A 19788-nucleotide genomic window follows, 5' to 3' on the forward strand; every position below is an offset into this window, starting at 1 on the left:
CGTTTTATATCAAATTCAATGTATTAAAAAGATTTAAGAAAAATAATATTTAAGACTAAGCAATTAAGATAGAACTATCATTTCCCTTGTTCAATCTGATTCATTTTTCCAACTTAGATCAAGTAAATCTTTAGTAATTTATCACTTTTTATTGGCTTCGGGAATTCCCGGGATTTTTTATGCGTTTCCCGGGATTCGGGAATTCCCGAATTTTGTTAATTCCCGGGAAATCCCGGGTAGGACACTCTACTCAGAATCCGCTTCCTAATTCGAAATTCATATTTTAGTTCAGTGGAAGCCGCCATCTTGGAATTTAAAATGGCGACGGAGAACGAAATTCGACCTCTACTCGTTTATCACTTTAACCTAATAATCATATTGTGAAGGTTTCAGTGTTTTAAACTTTGAAAATAAAAAGCGGAAGCCGGCATCTTTGCTTAATGATGGCGTCAAGCAAAATAAATTTTCCTACAATTTGGGCCCTTTCACTCAATACTTTTATTGTAGGGATATCATACCACTACCACTGTAAAAATAGGAATTCCAATTCAAATATGTGCTATCTCTCCTGAGCATGTCCTGTTATGACATCTTGATCGAGAACGGTCACTAAGTTTTATGGCGATGATTTCAATCATCAAGTACTGAAAGCTATCATAGAACATGTAAAAGAAAGCTTGGAGCAAACTTCAAACTGTGTGTTTAATTATAGTTTAAACAGAGCATTCATAACACTTTCAAAACAACTAAAACCGCATGTTTAATAAAAGCTTTATTAGCCTTTTCAAAACTATCTGAAAACACATGGTCGAAATAAAAATTTAGGTAAGCATTCTGTTTAATAATGCACTTTGCACTAGCTAGCGGACTGTAAAACTAGCTTATCAATCACAAACTTCACTCCAATAACACTCCACTTTGCTTGGAGTACTTTTCCCACCGTGGGGGAACAAGTTTTTTTTCACCCAATTGGGGTTTTCGGACGGGTTGTAAAAATCATGTACGCGCTCGATTGTGGTTGGATTAGAACTTATGCTTTTATTGCCGTTTGTTTTTCATTACCAGTTCGGCTCTCTGGTTCTCTTCTTTTGCTAGGCGGTGTAGCAGTGAGACGTGAGAAATTGAGTAGTTATGCCTGTTAGCACGTCTCACTGCTGGGGGTTCCACAAACAACGGAATCAAGTTTCATTTCAGAACATTCCGGCCCCCTTGAAACCAGCCGGATTTCAATTTAAATTCTTACAAACTATTACAATTCATCAATATCAACAAATTATCCTACTAAGCTACTCTATACAATGCCAATGCAACTTTGTTGCTAAAAAATTCTACATCTTTTAAGGGTGATGAACCCATCTATTTCCCATTCCCGTACGCCCATGGGGAACTTCTCTCTCCCAATTTCAATACCGTTTTATGTTTTTTGTTTTGCTTTGCAACTTCGTGTTGGTTGCATGTTGAGGTTTTCTTCACTTTTTGCAACCTTTTTTGCTGAAAACTTTGATTTTCAGCTGTTTTGTGAGGTTCCCGGACTTGGAAATCAGTGGTAACTGAAGCCGCGTCACACAATGATGTTCAGGTGAGTTAGTTGGATCCACATACAGAGACCGGTGTGGTGATAATGTCACCTTATTTTTCCAGCGTTCGGTACACCTGTCCCAGCCAATGCGATACTGTGGGTTACGATGCGATGCAATGTGTGAATCAGACACCAAATATTGAAAATTGGTCTGCTACGATGTCCTTCAGGTAGGTTGTTTTGGATTCAGTGATGTGCATAGTGCTCAATGTTGACCGGAAACCATTCGTTTCAGATGGGTCAAACAGCTACATGGGTCAAACAGCTCAGATCCGCCTTGGGAGATCAATCCAAGGGAGACCGATCCAATGCAGAGGTCTTTTGAAGTGTAGTTCACGTTACTTTAAGGCTCGCATGAAACGAAATAAATAAACGTCAATGACCATATCAAACGGTTATTTGCAACATCACCAGGACAGACCATTTTAACCCAATTTTTCATTCATGCAAAACGGTGAAACGATCAACTATGAATTAATATGAACTCAACAGCTCACAGGAAAATATGTGGCATGACAAAAACCGATTGTAATTGTAAACGGCTTCCACAATATGTCGACTAATTTAGGGAGTTTTGCCAAAATTTAAACTTATATATCGTACAAAAATTCACCGCGAATAATTTTGATAGTCCGGAAACTTATCTGACTCCGACTTACTGACACAATTTCAATTTAGGCCCGCATTGACCATTTCCGACAATATTCAGAGGCTATTAAATAGCAAAACCAATTATTCTGACTCTAGACTTCGCAATTTTAAAGTCCGACTTCTCCATTTATCTATTTTTCATGTTCCATGCTACTCGTTGGTTTGATCAGGCAGAGGTAATTTTTTAAACTATATGTGATAAAAATTTGAACTGTATTGTGAACACTAACTACTCGCACGTCTTTCCTTTCCTCGATTGTCCAAACGGGTGTTGTTAGTCGACAAAGGTAGCCGAACAAACCGACCTCCAGAAATGCTGTATTTACTCCAATCATGCTGTCGTTATTGGAGGCTCTGGGCTCTGGGTGAATGTAGCTTTATCTAGGGATCTAGAGTAAAGTAGAAGGCGATAAGTGACTGCTGTCTTGCATCAAGCTAACGCACGTGGCAATCATCAACAACAGACCGGCAGAGGATGAACATACTCTCTCAGATCTTAGAAACGCTGATTCAAACGACTAACTCTAAAAAGTGCGAATCAAATTTACAATAGCAAATTCCTGAGGTGTCAACGGACCATCTCGTCGACACAGCTGATTGACATGCTGAACGTTTAATCTGAAGTGAAGAGTCAATGCGATATTACCGACCAAACTCGTAAGACCATTATTTTCATTCGGGGTTTACATTTTGCTCTTAGTTCATAGTCATTGAAATTTTTTTCTTGGCCTTCTGTAGTTCGATGAGGCCAATATTGCTCAGCAGATGTCTGCCGCTTTAAAATTTTCAAATGAGCCAATGACCAACACCAAAAATCTGAACATCTGACAAATCGTACTCAAAGCCTGACTCAAAATCTTTATCATTTTCAGAAAATCTTTCCAACACTTACTTTTCCGTCTTTAGTCAGCTGTTTCAGACACTTTTCCGCCAAATACGGAAAACACCCAGCTCCGTATGTAACCGTCGTTAATTCGTAGGTCTTTAATGATTCATCTAATGCCTCTCGTCACCAAATCCGTGGAAGCTGTTGATCCGGTTGCTGAACTTGTACCATGCTGTACACCTTCTCGACATCGGCACTGATGACATATCGGTGCAAACGGAAGTGCATGATGATCGACAACAAATCGTTCTGCACAGTAGGCCCCACCATCAAAACATCGTTTATCGAAACGACCGTTGAGGTGCGACACGACGCATCAAACACTACTGGTAGCATTGTAGATATACTTTCCGGTTTCAACACTTCGTGATGAGGAAGATAATGACCAAATTCGAATTTCTGACACATAATGAATCGTTTTCCGACTTTTCCTACTTAGATAGGACCATTCTGACAAATATCAACTGACACATCTGTAGGGATCAGGATAGATTACGAAATAAATATGAATAGAATTAAATATAGATACCGATTCAATGCATAATATTTGAGATTAAAATAAGGAAAAGATGATTAACATTGTATGAGCATGAGCGTTACGTGCCGTTAGCCTATGTCGAATGAGATAAAGTGGACTCCTTTCTATGTGTTTGTGATTGAGACTGAGAAAAGAGATAACGGAGAACCCGGTCGTGTATATGCGGTAGAGAAAGCGATTGGCTAAAATGGTGTTGGTAAATCGTAATCTATCCTGATCCCTACAACATCTTCTGAGCATCCGCTCATATTTCCCATCGACAAATTCTCATTGAAAAAACTTTCAAAACAAGGACTTAAGTTCTGCCCTTTGCAGATTGCCTTTCTTCCAAACTGAGGAACCGACTTGTCGCTTTTCCGGCAGATTTACTAAATTGGTTCAGGTTGTTTTTCGGTAAGGTGACGACGAATTTACCTTCCGAATTTCTCACTGTGATTCCTTCGAATCTCTTTTCAAAAACTGACAAAATACTACACAGTTCTAACTCCCATAATTTGTCCAATGTCTTCCAAATTCTCAGTACAAATAACATTTTTGTCTACGCAACAGTTTCAAAGGAACTATCCGGAACTCTCCCGGAAACAACCCATCCAAACTCAGTTTCTTGCAGGGTTGGACCATCGTCCAAAAATTTACATTTGCCTGAACGCAACAAATTGTAGAAGTATTCTGCCCCAATAATCATATCTATCGGACCCGGGTTCCAAAATTCAGGGTCCGCCAATACCAAATCATGAGGAATCTTGATCCCACTAAGCGATACTTTGGTGGTGGGCAGATTACTCGTGATCTTAGGCAACACATGGAAACTTATATCTTCCGAAAACGAAGAAATTTCTGACACACGAGGCCGAACTCTCGCCTCAACTGACTCAATCGATTTAGCTGACTCATTTCCAATGCCTTGGACTCTCAAAACATTCCGACTTCTTCGGAGATTCAATCTTTTCGCAAAGCTTTTCGTAACATAGCAATATTCAGAACACGAATCCAACAGTGTTCTCGCAAACGAATGATTACCAAAACGATCTTCAACACGCACTACAGCGGTTGACATCAAAACTCGAGGCGAACGAAATTTAGCGCTTTTCGGCCTTGGTGCCGCATTAAAAGTAAAAGAATTGTCTGTGGTGTGTTGTGGTTGAGTGTGGCGAATGCGTGTTTGTATTATGGGGTAGGAATTAGTGGAATTCTCTTGTGCTTGAGGATTTGTGTACGAAGCCTGACTTTGTTGATCCTGTCTAATCAACTCTTGTTCTTGACCTTGACCAGAAGGTCCTGAGCGATTATTATTACGATATGATTGACTGTTGACTGTCGACTGGTTTTGTGAAACGGAGCTCTGACTCGAAAAACTGTTAAAACTTTTGTGCAACATCGAATGGTGCTTTCTGTTGCACTCACGACATGGTCCTCTGCTACAACGATCCGCAAAGTGACCGGAACCCAAACAATTGATGCAGAGCCGCTTCATCTTGACCAATTCAAAACGCTGGGGCACCGACATCGCTCTGAACTTGCTGCACGCAGAAGCTGGATGAAACGAACTTTCACAAAACACACAGTTGTTCTGGAATCTTGACGAAGTATGTACTGTTGTTCGCTGTCGACGAATCTCGGTGTCTTCATGCCTACTTGGCACGATCGATTGCAGAACCAACGCTTGATCTCTAAGAAAGTCCATCACCTTCTGATACGTCGGAACATCCTTTGAATTGTGGTGACTCTCCCACTGACGAAGTGTGACTGAATCCAAACGAGTGCACACCATGTATGCCAACAGTGTCGACCACTTATCGGTGTCCTCTCCTATCTTGCCCAGCATCTGGATGTTGCGGTCGAAATCACTGACCAGGTGATTCAAAGCTTCGCCGCTTTCCTTCTTAAGAGGTTCGATCCCAAAAAGAGCGTCCAAGTACGCCTTTACGATCAACTTTTTGTTCTCGTACCTCTTCTCCAACATGTCGCAAGCTACCTGGTAGTTATCAGCAGACAAATCAATGGAGCTGATCTCCTGGAGTGCTTCTCCGCTTATCGCTGACCGCAGATAAGTAAACTTATCGATATCGGAGAGTTGATGGTTGTTGTGGATCAAGCTGTCAAACATATCTCGGAACGGTATCCAGTCCCGGAGTTTTCCGTTGAAAACTGGCAGCTTGATGTCCGGAAGCTTGACACGGGAGATTGTATCAGCTCTTTCTGCATGCCCAGATGCACTCAAGACCTCAACCTGCCTCGGACGCAACACAAGGAGTGCTGCTTTCAGGGTGCAGTACTGCTCTTCGACCTCCAGAGTTTCCTCGTCGAATTTGGCTTCGCGCTCCGCAGCCTGCTTCTGCAATCTCCGTTTTTTGGCAGCCTCTGACTCCTTTGCATCCTCTTTCTCACCATCACTGTCTGATACATCCAAATGTACTTCAATTTTTTGTCTTACCAGGTAGTATTTCTTGATCGTCGACTCTAACAGACTCAATCTGACTTCAACTTGGCTTTCATGCAGCTCTGGCTTATAGTCTCTGACGAAATTGGCGACTCCCTTCATGGAAGCCCGCAACTGGCGCTCTTGCTTTTTCAAGATGCTGTAATCCTCCATTTTGATGAACCTTATCACCCAGTTCTAAAATTCACAGCAAATTTTGCAAGTAATATCACCAAAATCTCACACAATAACAGGCAAGTCGAATTGTCTGTGATACCACTTTTCTCAATTGAGCCAACAAGAATTATACCAATAATTCCGATCCGACACAAACTGACTGAATCACTAATTTGATTCACTTAGATTCCAACACAATCTCCAGTGAATCACCAATTTGATTCACTTATCCAACACAATCTGATTTATCTGATTCACTTGAATCCAAACACAATCTGACGAATTTCAGATTACCGAAAACAGACTCAAACTCAATGGATTTACTCAAAATCCAACCAATATTCAGACTAAACTGACTCAACACCGCTCAACGTTTCACAAAACCGACCTTGACTAGGAATCGCGACTTGACAGCCAAAGTGGAATCAACAAATCGGAGACAAGAGTATCGAAAACCTCAGGGAAATGCACAAGTTAAAATTTCAACTACCCACAAAATACTCTTTAGTTCAAAGTTTTATTTTTAGCCACAATCTCAAAAAACCACACTCCAACAACCACAGACATGCGCTACTTATCTCCAATATCCAGCAAAAATTGTCCAATAATCCGTCCGATTATCCAAAGTTTTTCGACTCCGAATCCAAAACGCCAACTGCGATTGGGATCCACTGCCTTCTTCCTCGCTAGGCCCAAGCTCTAGCGGCTTGATGCTGGTTGCTGGAATCCGCGATGGCGAACGATGGAAGCTGCTTTGTTTCCTTGCGCGTCCAAAATGACGACAACCAATCACAATTGGAGCGTCTCAGCAGCACAAAATGTCCGATTCAAAATGCCAACACAATTCCACCACTGAACTGTCCAAAATGTCCAACAAATTCACTGTTCGATCTGGTTCGAATGGACCAAAAATGTTTAATAATGCACTTTGCACTAGCTAGCGGACTGTAAAACTAGCTTATCAATCACAAACTTCACTCCAATAACACTCCACTTTGCTTGGAGTACTTTTCCCACCGTGGGGGAACAAGTTTTTTTTCACCCAATTGGGGTTTTCGGACGGGTTGTAAAAATCATGTACGCGCTCGATTGTGGTTGGATTAGAACTTATGCTTTTATTGCCGTTTGTTTTTCATTACCAGTTCGGCTCTCTGGTTCTCTTCTTTTGCTAGGCGGTGTAGCAGTGAGACGTGAGAAATTGAGTAGTTATGCCTGTTAGCACGTCTCACTGCTGGGGGTTCCACAAACAACGGAATCAAGTTTCATTTCAGAACACATTCTGCAGGAACACAATTAAACCGTCATAAAATGAGCTGCACGAAAAAATGCTATAATTAAACCATCATAAAAACTTCCATATGCTAGTTGGTTTAATCTGTGTTAATTGGACCTGTCGGCCACTGATGGCATTTGACCCCAAAAGATTTCTTGCCAATACCAGAAATCGAATCTAGTATGCCTGGCCTACCAATACCAATACCTTCTAGAGCACATCGGCGCTGTAATGGTATTCTTCGTTACAAAAATGACCAAATAACATGCAAAGCTAATGAGTTGATCCAAAACTGTAATTTCAAAATTCAATAAGTAATTTTAAGCAATTTGAGGTGAGGAAAAAAAAAAGAGAATTGTCTATGATCGGATTGTTTAAAAAACCTGGCTCTTGAACTTTTTGGAAAAATTCCTTATAAAGGATGTATGTTCATCTTTATCGCATTCAATAAAATTCATAGAATTTTTTCAAAAGTTTGAATTTGGCATAAGAAAACTAAACAGAAATGAAAAATGTATTTCAAGTTATGAATGGGTATCGCGGCGATTAGCTAATTCAAAAAGAATGTGTATAAAGACACCAAAACTTAGGTGGCCCAAGATAACCTACGTTTTGTGGCCCATTATTCCCCTCTAAGTTACAAGATAAAGAAAATTGGCCCATTTCACTCCTTAGAAGGGGTGACTATGGGCCACCTTTGTAATAGTTGCCTGCATCAAGAAAATATGTTACCAAAATTTAATAGAAAATTGAATCCATATGCTGAATTGAAGAATGTTCCCTTTTAGGGTAAAAATTTTATCTGTCATGTAGTTTGGCTTACAGTTCCATTTAATGATGATCAATAAATATCAATCAGTCAGTTCCATTACTCCGACCGAGGTTATTCATTTAACATGAGCAGATAAAATCATTCTTCTTTCTCTATCTGTACTTGTATAAACAATTTGATGAAAGTGCGATCAAAGTTGTTCTCGTTATGTCTGTGGATGCCAAGTTACTCAATACTTAATATTTTTTGTAATAAATGTCCAGCAAAAGAAAGGATCACGTGGAACATACTTCAATATAATGCATATAAAATAATCTGAAATTTTAACCTGTAATCGTTGTCAATTGTCAAAAGGGCGAATGCGCCAACATCATTGTTTCGAGAAAAACGAAGGACCAAATTTTGTTACCGTAAAACGGGGTAACATTGATCACCGGGGTAGCTTTGATCAACATGAAATTGTGCCAAATAATCATCAATAACTAAGTCTATACCTAGTTTGAACTTTTGAAAACTGTTTTCTACGTTTGAAAGCCTATTAATTGAGTATCAAATAGGCAAAATTTGGTTTGTATTTGAAATTTGTTTTCTGCTAGTAAAAATGTTATTTCACAATCTTAAAATATCTATCTTTCCCAAGGCTCGCAAACAAACAGCTCTCCTGATGATACCAAAAAGCATTTAGAAGCGAACGAGTTGTTGAATGTGAAAGAACAACTTTTTTTCTTTGTAATTGTGTAGTTGTAGTGCTATTTTTATAGGCATTTAGTGATAAACTTTTTATATTTAAAAATAAAGGACGTTTTCCAAGAGTAAGCCCGTATTGGAAAAATGGCTATGAACCCTATCAAATGGTTAACTTTGAAGAAATAATGAAAATGGTAATAGTGGGTGAGCCTAGAAGAACGTGTGAAGGTAAAATATCATTTGTATTTTGAAGCTAAAACTATTTAGCAATTGTTATAACTTTTGCCCCTAAATGTATGCAGCATCAGTGTTCTTTTTTCGATTAAAAATGTTTTTAAAAGAAAAGGTTAAAAACTAAGTCAAATTGATGAACAAGCATTTAAAATTTTATTATTATGGTTTTTTGTTTTCTTTATGATCAAGAAAACTCGATAAAACCGTCAAAATAGAGACTGATCAATGTCACCCCAAAGCATCAAATTCTGAACAGAGAATAAATCGATTTTTAAATCAAATTTAAAGAAGTCTAATATATTTCTGCAACCATGTTTTACGTTCATAGGAGCCCAGTACTGGTTTTAAAAATATTAAACATGCCACATTCCCCTTAACAGAAAAATAATCGAAAAATATTGAAAAAAGTGATCAATCTTACCCCGGATTACGGTACGTGAATTCACTCATGCTTGGTGGTCGAACCTGTTTTTTTTCGTTCCGTCATACTAAAAATTCCGTAAAAATTTGATCAAAAATATTATTAGAGTTAAAAGTTATGGAAGTTCAAAGTCGAAGCGACAGTGCGCGCTTCCAATTTCTATACATTTTGAATTTCCATTTTGTATTACTTTATCTAGATTTAATATTCGTCTCGAAGCTAATTTTTTTTATTAAGCTTCCGTTAATTTTGATTTGCCGTTTTGTATGAAATATTGTTGGTAACGGATCGTTTAAAACTCGAAATGAAGATGGAGATAAAATAACTTTAATGGAAGTCAAAAAGTCAAAAGTTATGAAGTGCAAAATTCTAAAATCTATGCTGGCAGATTTGATCGTGAGTATCGTAATTCAATAGATTTTTCGTTATTTATGAAGTCATAATAAATGAGTCATTTATTACAAATGTTTGACCTAAACGTTTTTGAGTCAAATAACATTCCTTTTTCATTGATTCGTTTTTCAAAACTTTGCACTAAATCCATAGTAATATTACAATCACGATGGTTGAGGGTTTGGATAACGTTTTAAGAGAATTTGCGCTGTTAATAATTTATATTAATTCAAAAAGTACTCATTTTACTTCCGCTTTTTCGATAGGCTATGCCACACTTTTTGAGATTGTCGATTGAAAAATCAGGACACCTGTCATCTCTGATCAAAGCTCCGAAAAAATTCACAGTGTAATACATCCATTTCTGTCGCCAGATAGCGCTATTCTTGTCTCCCGTTTTCTCGTTAAGTGGTGTGTATCGGTTCAAGTATATCTGCTTCTTATTTATTTGTTCTGAACTGATGTTGCAATCCGAGAGTTTCTACTTGAGAATTTTCAGGAGCCTTCGAAATTTGAAAATTCTGTAATACCGTTTATTAATTTATGAAAAGACGTGAGGTGCATAGGATTTTTTTTCTGTTTCAACCTACTTTTTTAACTAAAGAAGTGCAATGTCGGAAACATTTTTATTTTTATAAAGTTGTGTTGGAATAACTTTTATGATTTGAAAACAAATAGCTGGAAGAAAAGTGAGATGCGCATAATCATTACGTCATAAATAGTAATATAAATATGGGAATTCTCCGAATTCGGTTGTGTCTTAGAATTCGACAGTTTGTTTATGTGCTCGTTTTTTTTAATCAAGTTCCATGTTCCATGTACCATGTACTTCCGGTATTTACCAAAGTTTTCTATGCTAGAATTAAATTGGCGGAAAGTTATTGAATGATATAAATTTATTCGTTATTATTCAAGTCTTCGACGGCACATTGGAATTATTCAGATACTGCGTCAGTCATGGATCAATACTTTCACAATTATTCCCCAAAATCTTTTGGAAGAGTTAATATCAAAGATTTTGTGGTGGTAATAAATTTTTTTCTGTACTTTCAATTTTTCTTTTCAAGAGCGAGTAAAGCCTCTATATCCAAGGTAAATGATCAGAGATGATGGTGCACAGTAATCCAAGACATGTATTTTGATTAAACCTACTGCAAAGTAACTAAACAATTACAGTTTATCAATTGATTTAATTTATACTGCATTATTTTGGATTTCTGTGCAAAAAAAACTTCATTTCCACCCACAGAAGGATGAACTCACAAGGGCCAACGTCAAAGAGCACACTATTTTTTTTTTGCAAATGTGCTTCCAACGTAAATATTTCAAACATTTTATAATCATGGAGACGTGGTACTGTTGTCCACGTTTCTTCCTCCCTATGTTCCAGTTGTCTCTGCGTCCAGTACTGCACAGTGGGCCCGGCCAAGTTAAGATGAGAAGTAAATGTACTTTTATAACTCACCGGGACGCTGACAAGATCTGGTTGTGTATGTATCATAAGCATAAACATTTCCAATTAACATGCTTGGTTATAAGACTGATGGCTAGAGGTTGATAAAATAATGATTCGAAAATTCAAAAGGAAGAATGAGCCAAAACGGTTCCAATGTTATGGTCATGTAAATTTAAAATGGCTTTTTTTTCTTTCCGAGATTTACTTAATTCATGTAAATTAAGTGCGTGGAGTTTGTCAAGGATTCGATTAGCTTCCCCACAACTTCCTTATCCACAAACTGGTTAAAATGGGTTTCCAACTTGGCTGGTAAAATGGCTTCGAGGCAGAATTGCTTTCGTCAGACAGGGCCACAACTAATCTTAACATTTCACTGTTACTTCTGAGGTCCCCCAAGGGAGGAATCTGGGTCCTCTACTGTTTTACTTATTCAAGAACAATCTTTGTTAATTAATCGGTTCTGAACTAGTGCTTATGCAGACCATTTGGAAATGTACCACTCAATAGCGCATTACATAGACTGCTTGCTTGGAGCCCAATATTCAAATACAGGCAACCAAATTCAATTGGCGGGCTGAAATTTTCTGAGTCAGTCCTGAAGCGGTTCCTGCGATCAAGGTTGCCGAAATCCCATAAAAAATAATAATTTCACAGAATTTTGAGCAAATTTTCATCACAGAATCTATGTCAGATTTTTTTAAATATTCACAGATTTCACAGATTTTTTAAATTTTGTACCTTCTTATTTTCAAAAGCATATTTTTTCCTGTGAATTATTTATGTTATTTCTTATTTTGCCTTGAAAAATATGATAAGATTGGTGATGTTTATTGATTTATCCCATGTAAATTGTGAAAAATCCCAATTTTTCATAGCTTTTAAATGAATTAAATGCTATTTCCATTACCGAAAACCGTCTTAGAACTTTTGGGTAAAATCACAGAAAATCAGAATTTTTTTTCCAAAAACACAGAATTTTTCCGCCAACCTTGCCTGCGATACGCGTTTCCAAATTTATCATGGAATGAACCTCAGCAATTTCTCTTCTACCATGACCGATGTGGAATCTTGAACATCGGACCAATCGATTGACGTGCTATTCTGCTTCGTTGTCTATTTATATTCGTCGTCATATCCACGAATACAGATATGGATATGACACCGTATCATGTTGGATCTCGTTCTCCGAAAAGTTTCGAGCCGCTAAGATTAATCAATTATGGAAGAAACGAATTTTATACCTAACCCATTTGACATCTCTTGTAGATTTTTCAACCAAGTATATGTGTGTTTTGATGTCAGTTTATGAACGGATAGTTCATTATCGGTTTTAAATCAAAAATATGGTAGTTGATTTATCAAATTTGTTCAATTACTTTCAATTTTTAGCTACTGTTCTTGTCGAAACTTAGACCACCAAAATTTGCTCAGTTGCTATTGAGCCCAAAATGAACCTCATCACGTTTCAATTTTTTTCGGTGAAGTTTTGACCAGTCAAATGTACAAACATCAGACGTGTTTTAACATTTGACGATGAAATGAGCGAAAAATTATTGAACTTAGAAGGATGGCATGTATATCTAACAGGTAAAAAAACTCGTTTTATGTTTAGTTTCAAATCGGTAGATGATATATTGATTTTTCCAATTTTGCCATATGCAACAATGGAAGCATGCTATTTTGTGAAATGCTACGTAATTTATGACCAATCGCCCTTTTCAAACGAATATGCCACCTATTTCTCATGGTTTTGAAAAGTTCTAAGGCGGCAGCTCCGTCATCGGCCTACATACTTGCCAGATCAGAAACGTGCCTCCGCCGTCGACAATGTCCGAGCAAATCAAGTCATGCCAAGTCAAGTCAGGCCCCATCGACCGGCCCAAGTCAAATTCGTTGGAAGAATAATAGTTGCGGCTGCTGGAAGCCAGTATGTCACCAATTTATCCAAACCGCGCTTATTGGCATCTTTGCTTGGTCTGGAAGCTGGAAGCTGCCAATGTTAAACGGAGCTGAAAATGCAAAACGGTTCTCACTTCGAGAGCCGCCACCAGGAGAGGTCACCAACGGAAGGAGGGCATGTCACGACCTGCGCGTAATCACGTTATGCGCACTTACTTGCGTTGAGTCCTCAGCCCCGTCAGACCAGTACGCCTCACGCGCGACGTTCCGGATGTCTCGTTTCGGATCTCGGATTGGGAAAATGGCACAGCCAGCGGTGGAGATGTCGATTAACTTCGCATCGCATCTGGCCAAACATCCGTCGCCACTAACGAAGGCTGCTGGAGCGACTTGAGTCTCGCTTGAGTCGTTTATCATCCAAGAGAAGCTGGTCACGGTTGCACTTTTGGTGCGTAGCCAAGTTGTGTTGATTTTGACGGTATTGCACAAATGAAGTTTCCCGCGCACCACGACGCGACGCCTCATCAGTGGGAGTCGGGTGGCAGTTTTGCGCAGAGTTGATGTAGGGTCGGATTCAAGGGGAGCCGATTGTGTGAAACCCTCCCTCGAAGAAGCTTTCTGATGATTTTATTTGAACAATGTTTGAAGCTTTGTAACGGAGTCCATTTGCAAATAAGGTTTTACATCTGAAAGCAATTTGAATAGTTTTTTAATAAACTTGTACGTCTTCCCAAAGCCTAAGTCTGGCACTGAATTGATGGGAATAGCACTCGGTAAAAGCAATGACATAAAACGTACACTATGCTTCAGATCAATTAATCATGCATCTCAGCTATTGAAGTTTGGGTGGAGGAAAAACCCACATCTTACGACTTGCTGAAAGCCCTTCTTGCGATGATTGAAATTACCGCGTACCTAAAGAGTTAAAATATTTTGCGTACAATTTAACGGTCAAAAGTCAACATCGCCGTTGCCAATAGTTACGCAAACAAACAAACAATCAGGTAGCATTCGGTCACGGAGCAGCAGAAACCGATTTGCAGCTTATTATGCGCGGTTCTGCAGAAAAGTGCAAACATTTCGTGAGGCGCGGCTGCGCGTTAAAAGATGGTACAGACGAGAGACGAGGACTACGCATCATCGTCAGGCAATGTGCCGTGCGCCGGGACGTGTCGTTAATTTAATTATCCGCGTAACGATGCGACAACGCAACAAAAACACTCGCGAAAGTGCAGACTTCCATCAGCGGCAAGTCTTTTTTTTTCGAGACCACCACCAACGCAAGGCCACTTCGAGTTGCATCGGTAGGTCATCAAGTCATTCGTCATGGGATGGAACAGGGCAACTGAATCCGAAGGGATGGAACGGATGCCTTCAGGTTTTTTTTTTCTGTTTCTGTCCGCTTAATGGGCCGCAGTCTGAGAAGTGCATATATGATGACAATTGAAATCGCCAATATGATTATTACCTTTTCGTGGAAGATTGCAATCTTTACTGAGGAATAAATAATGCTGCGGTAAAAGTTAATTGAAAAGTTCTGAGCGTTTCATTACGAATACGAAGAATAATGTGATTTCACTCGAAAAACAAAGAAATCTGTCAGTATAATCTCGAATCAAAAAGTTGGAAAACAACGATCGAGAGTCTTTCTCGAGTTGTACTTTTGAACAATACGATGACTTGAGTTCAAATTTCATAAAAGTTTAATATTAAGGGGACTCGCTACTCGCATAATATTAATGGCAAGGATTGTTCCTTAAAAAAACTTTTGAAAACTGAAAAACTATATGTGTGCTATTTTGTTGCAATATCCTAACATTTTTAACGGCATATTTTCTGTTTTTCATGTAAAAAGTTATTTTTTCAAGTTTGAGCTTTGAATTGAAAATAAACCATAAATTATTGTTTAAATGAATGAAGTCCATGCTTATATGAAGCTTAAATTAAATGTTAAAATCGATGTCAAAAGTGAAGCTAAGGAGATCTCAGCACATCTCTATTGACTTCTGGTGCAAAATTCAGCTCATATGAAATTATCGCATGCTATATATTATGATCAAATCAAAACCGAAAATTTTCCAAATTGGCACATCACGAAATATTTGAGCCATATGTTTTCGATCATTAAAAATCTTTACTATCAAATGGAAACATATGAACTTAATTATGTAGACCAAAAATTCGAGGAATGGAATAAACTTTTATAGAAACATGAAATCAACCGAATAATGTAGAATTGAACTACGCCATCAAATTTCAGCGAGCTTGTAAACTTTTAGCATAAAGGGTGATACGGTCAAAATTTGGTCAATATCAACTTGACGTATTTCTTTCAATTTTGCATTTAAAAACCCTGAACACCCCTCATTTTGAAGGTGTGTGTGTGTGTGTGTGAAGAATGTTGCCCTATTTTGATTGTGGAATTCACTCTTCAGTTGTCAAAATGCCGTCCAAGGAAGAAAAGCAGCGAATCAAAATTTTGCTCGCGCATCGCGAAAATCCGAGCTACTCGCACGAAAAGCTGGCAAAATCGCCCGAATAGAAAAACATTGTGAAAAGATCATGAATTTCATTTTCACGCAACCATGAATTTTATGATTGACACTATGTGAATCATGGTACATGAAACCTTGAATGTACTGTCAAAATCATAGTTTTTGACAGTGAAATTTATGGTTATGGCAAAATTTACCATGAAAAAAGGGGGTTGTTAAGCAACTTAACAATGAAAAAATCGACTTTTTTCCATACATTTTTGGGATGATAAATATGAAGTTCATGGTTAAAACATCTTCCATTTTTTCGCTATAATACTGTGAAATTGATTGTTTTTCGCTGAATTTTTATTGTTTTCACTACGATGATCATCATTGTTTATTCATGATTAATAATAAATGCCGCGACCATAAAATTTCACAGTTTCAATTAATTTTTATACATTTTTTCGAGATCGGAATTGATTGAAAAAAAGAAATTTAATATATAATTTATTATGTTCTTAATCATATTTAACAAAAATCACAACATATTTTTTTTTGTTATGCAGCTCATCCTTTGGGCGTGGTAAAAACATGGCCGGGCTCTGGTGGCTTCACAATATCTGCAAATGACTCTGGTGAAAGTCATTACCGTGTGTTACCGTCTTGAATCTTCTCTCATGAAGCAGATCATAGTTAGTACCGCCGTACTCCGATGCTTTCGTTTTCTTTTCGGCTTCCAAAACTTTTGCGCGGCACCTGAGAAAGAAACCTTTGTGAATTTATCACTATAAAATAGACAATTTTCTCACCTTACTACTCAAAGAAACCATCCAGATCCAGTATATTTTTCCGGATCATCCACCAGTACCATCTTTCTGCTAAAATTGCGGCCCATCGTCTTAAGCAGAAGCTTAGAAACTTTCCGGAAGCTCCTGGAAAAAGTTTTTGATTAGTTCTAATTGTGTTCCTTTTATTAATATTTCAATAAAAAAATACTCACCATCAACACCGAAAGATGAGCGAGGAACTACCGAAATAAATCCGGTCAGTTCAATCCCATCTGAACTCCTGAATTCATCCATGTTTTCAGTTTTTTCAATCCGCGAAGACGGCGAAAACATTGTCCGGATAAATGGCGCGTAAACAAAAAAAAATCACACGAAAAATGTATTTTACCCTTCATTTCGAGAAACGATTACACGAAAAATTGTAAATAGGTTAAAAAAGCAAAAGCTTAGCTATATTCGTTTTGGTTTGGACTTGCTTTTTACCATGAAGTTCACTGATACAATATAAATCATAAGTATATTATTGTGATACCATATTTCTGATATATTCGACAACTGTGAAACATCATGAATTAACGATACATTTCACGGTTACTTGACATAATGTGGTGATTTCAAAATTTTCAAAGGTTGACAAAGATCTAGAAATAAGGATGAAGTTTATTGTTAGATTGAAAATCACTGTTCGGTTATATTATTACCACGGTCTTTGCTATTCGGGCGCTAAAAGTTGCCAAATCAACCGTTACAAATGTAATTGAAGTGTTTGGGGAACGTTTGTCGACAGCCAGGAAGTCTGGATCGGGGGAAAATCGAAAACTGGAAGCCGCTGAGACGACAAAGAGAATTGTTGGTAGTTTCAAGCGAAACCCTCCCGATCAGGAGAACATATCAAAATAATAACTCAAACGTATCTCACCAAGATATTTACATCTGATTTAGTTATAATTAAGTACTCCAAATTTTCGATTTTAAGTTTCTCCAATCTGAATTATATCTTATTCTGATTGACAAAATTGAATGGGGTTGAGCTCATATTCAATGATCAAGATTTTTTTCGGATTGTCCCAAAATAAAATGATTATATCTTATTTTGATATACGTACAACTTTTTCTGAAACACGGACATCTAAGTCAACGACTCAAACCTTACATTAACTTACCGATAAACCTAGTAATAAGGGATATAATAGAAAACTGGGACATCATAAAAAAGGTAACAGACATCAACTTGGACCTTTTTATTGAAATAGTCGAATTCCTAACCAGCTCCAGCTACTTTATGTTCCGGACTAAAATATATCAACAAAAATTTGGCACAGCTATGGGTAGTGCCCTATCTCCCATATTAGCGGATATCGTACTGAACACACTTCTCGAAACATCTATCAACAAATTAGATTTTCCTGTCATCATTCTCAAAAAATATGTGGACGACCTATTTCTTATTCTCCCAGAAGATAAAATCCAGTCAACACTAGAAATATTCAACAGCTATGATGAACATCTACAATTTACCGCAGAAGAAGAAACCGATGGCCGTCTCCCGTTCCTAGATATGACAGTCATTCGAAATCAGAACAACACACTGGACACCGAATGGTACTGCAAACCTATCTCTTCAGGTAGAATGCTAAACTTTCTGTCGTTCCATAGTATGCACCAAAAAATAAACGTCGCATCCAATTTCATACAAAGAGTGACAAAACTCAGCAGCAGAATGGAAACACGAAAACAACAACAAATAATCGCCGATCATCTCAAACGCAACAACTATCCTCCAAAACTCATAAGCCGTCTATTTCGCCGTACAACACAGAACGAAAGAACATATCAAAACAAACAACAGAAGCCCGAAGAGAATCCACCAGCCATATCTTCGCCACCATCACCACCTCCTGTTGCACCTCCATCACCACCGCCAATTCCTCAACCACCAATCATCGAAAAACCAATCACGTATTTCTCGCTACCACACATACCAGGTCTAAGCCAACAGAGAAGCAAGGCCCTACAAACCCAATATCCAGCCATCAAAATAGCCAACAGAAACACCCATACCGTCAATAATTTTTTCACTAAAATGAAGGACCCCATAAGCAAATCACAGATCCACAATTGTATGTATTCGATCCCATGCGAAACATGCCCAGGAAGATACGTGGGAAAGACCACTAACAGCATCACGCAACGTATGTATGGACACAAATCGAACATAAACACCCTAGAGAAGCTACTTCGAGTTGGCCACGAATACACAGATCAGGAAGTAATACAGCTAGGAGAGAAAACTGCTCTCCTTAAACACTGTATTACTTTCAAGCACCGATTTGACCTGAAAAATGTAAACATTGTAGATCGGACACATAATCCCCACACATTGGACATGCTGGAATGTTTTCATATTGTCACAGAACCACACGCAGTAAATTCACGCAAAGATGTCCAGGGTGTTAGTGTTATCTAAGCGGGACTACTATCAAATACGAAAATTCAGAGAGGGAGAAAACTTCACAAAACAAGTATGATCAACAACAAACCACACTCAACCATAGCATAAACAAACGCATCTCACTTACACATCAACACAAATGATAACCAACACATCAGAATCCATCTCCAATAATTGTAACCACAGATAAAACATCGAACAAGAAGTGATAGCTAGAAGACAGACAAGTTAAAAACAACCGTAACATTTCTCAAAAGTGATTAATTATTCAATTTACACTGATCGGAAGGAAACAAGGAAAAACAAAAACAATACAATAGCCAGGATTCTACCAATTGACAAACAGTACACTCTCTGTAAGTCGATTTTTTTTTCTTCAAATATGTTAAACAAAATGTTTTCAATGAAATAAATTTATAGATATCCCTGATGATGGCCAAGATCATGGCCGAAACATAGGACACTGAGAAAATGTGCTGTTTCTAATTTTTGTTCAAAAATACATGACTGAGAAGCCTAAACGTCCTATATATAAACGAGTTTTGCTCAACAGATTCATAAAATTGAATCAAATTTTTGGGAAACCAAAAATGGGGCATGGTTTTATCAAACAATGTGGTTTATTGACCTTCCACTAGAAAATTTTCTCGAAGCACTCAGATCTTGATAAGTTATAATTTTGA

General features: G+C 37.9%; 1 protein-coding gene and 1 long non-coding RNA gene across 2 annotated transcripts in view; one reads left to right on the top strand and one right to left on the bottom strand.

Moving 5' to 3' along the window:
- LOC129755689 (helix-loop-helix protein delilah) overlaps positions 1-19788 on the top strand; it is a 195814-nt gene that overhangs the window by 159604 nt on the left and 16422 nt on the right. The gene's annotated exons all lie outside the window — the stretch shown is intronic.
- On the bottom strand, positions 16393-17122 carry LOC129755690 (uncharacterized). The gene is made up of 3 exons (XR_008739306.1): positions 16866-17122; positions 16675-16797; positions 16393-16621 (listed from the first exon to the last, which is right to left on the bottom strand). It is a non-coding gene; the product is annotated as an uncharacterized LOC129755690 (long non-coding RNA).

The sequence above is a fragment of the Uranotaenia lowii genome, chromosome 3 (assembly GCF_029784155.1).
Source record: "Uranotaenia lowii strain MFRU-FL chromosome 3, ASM2978415v1, whole genome shotgun sequence".
In the NCBI taxonomy this organism is placed as follows: domain Eukaryota; kingdom Metazoa; phylum Arthropoda; class Insecta; order Diptera; family Culicidae; genus Uranotaenia; species Uranotaenia lowii.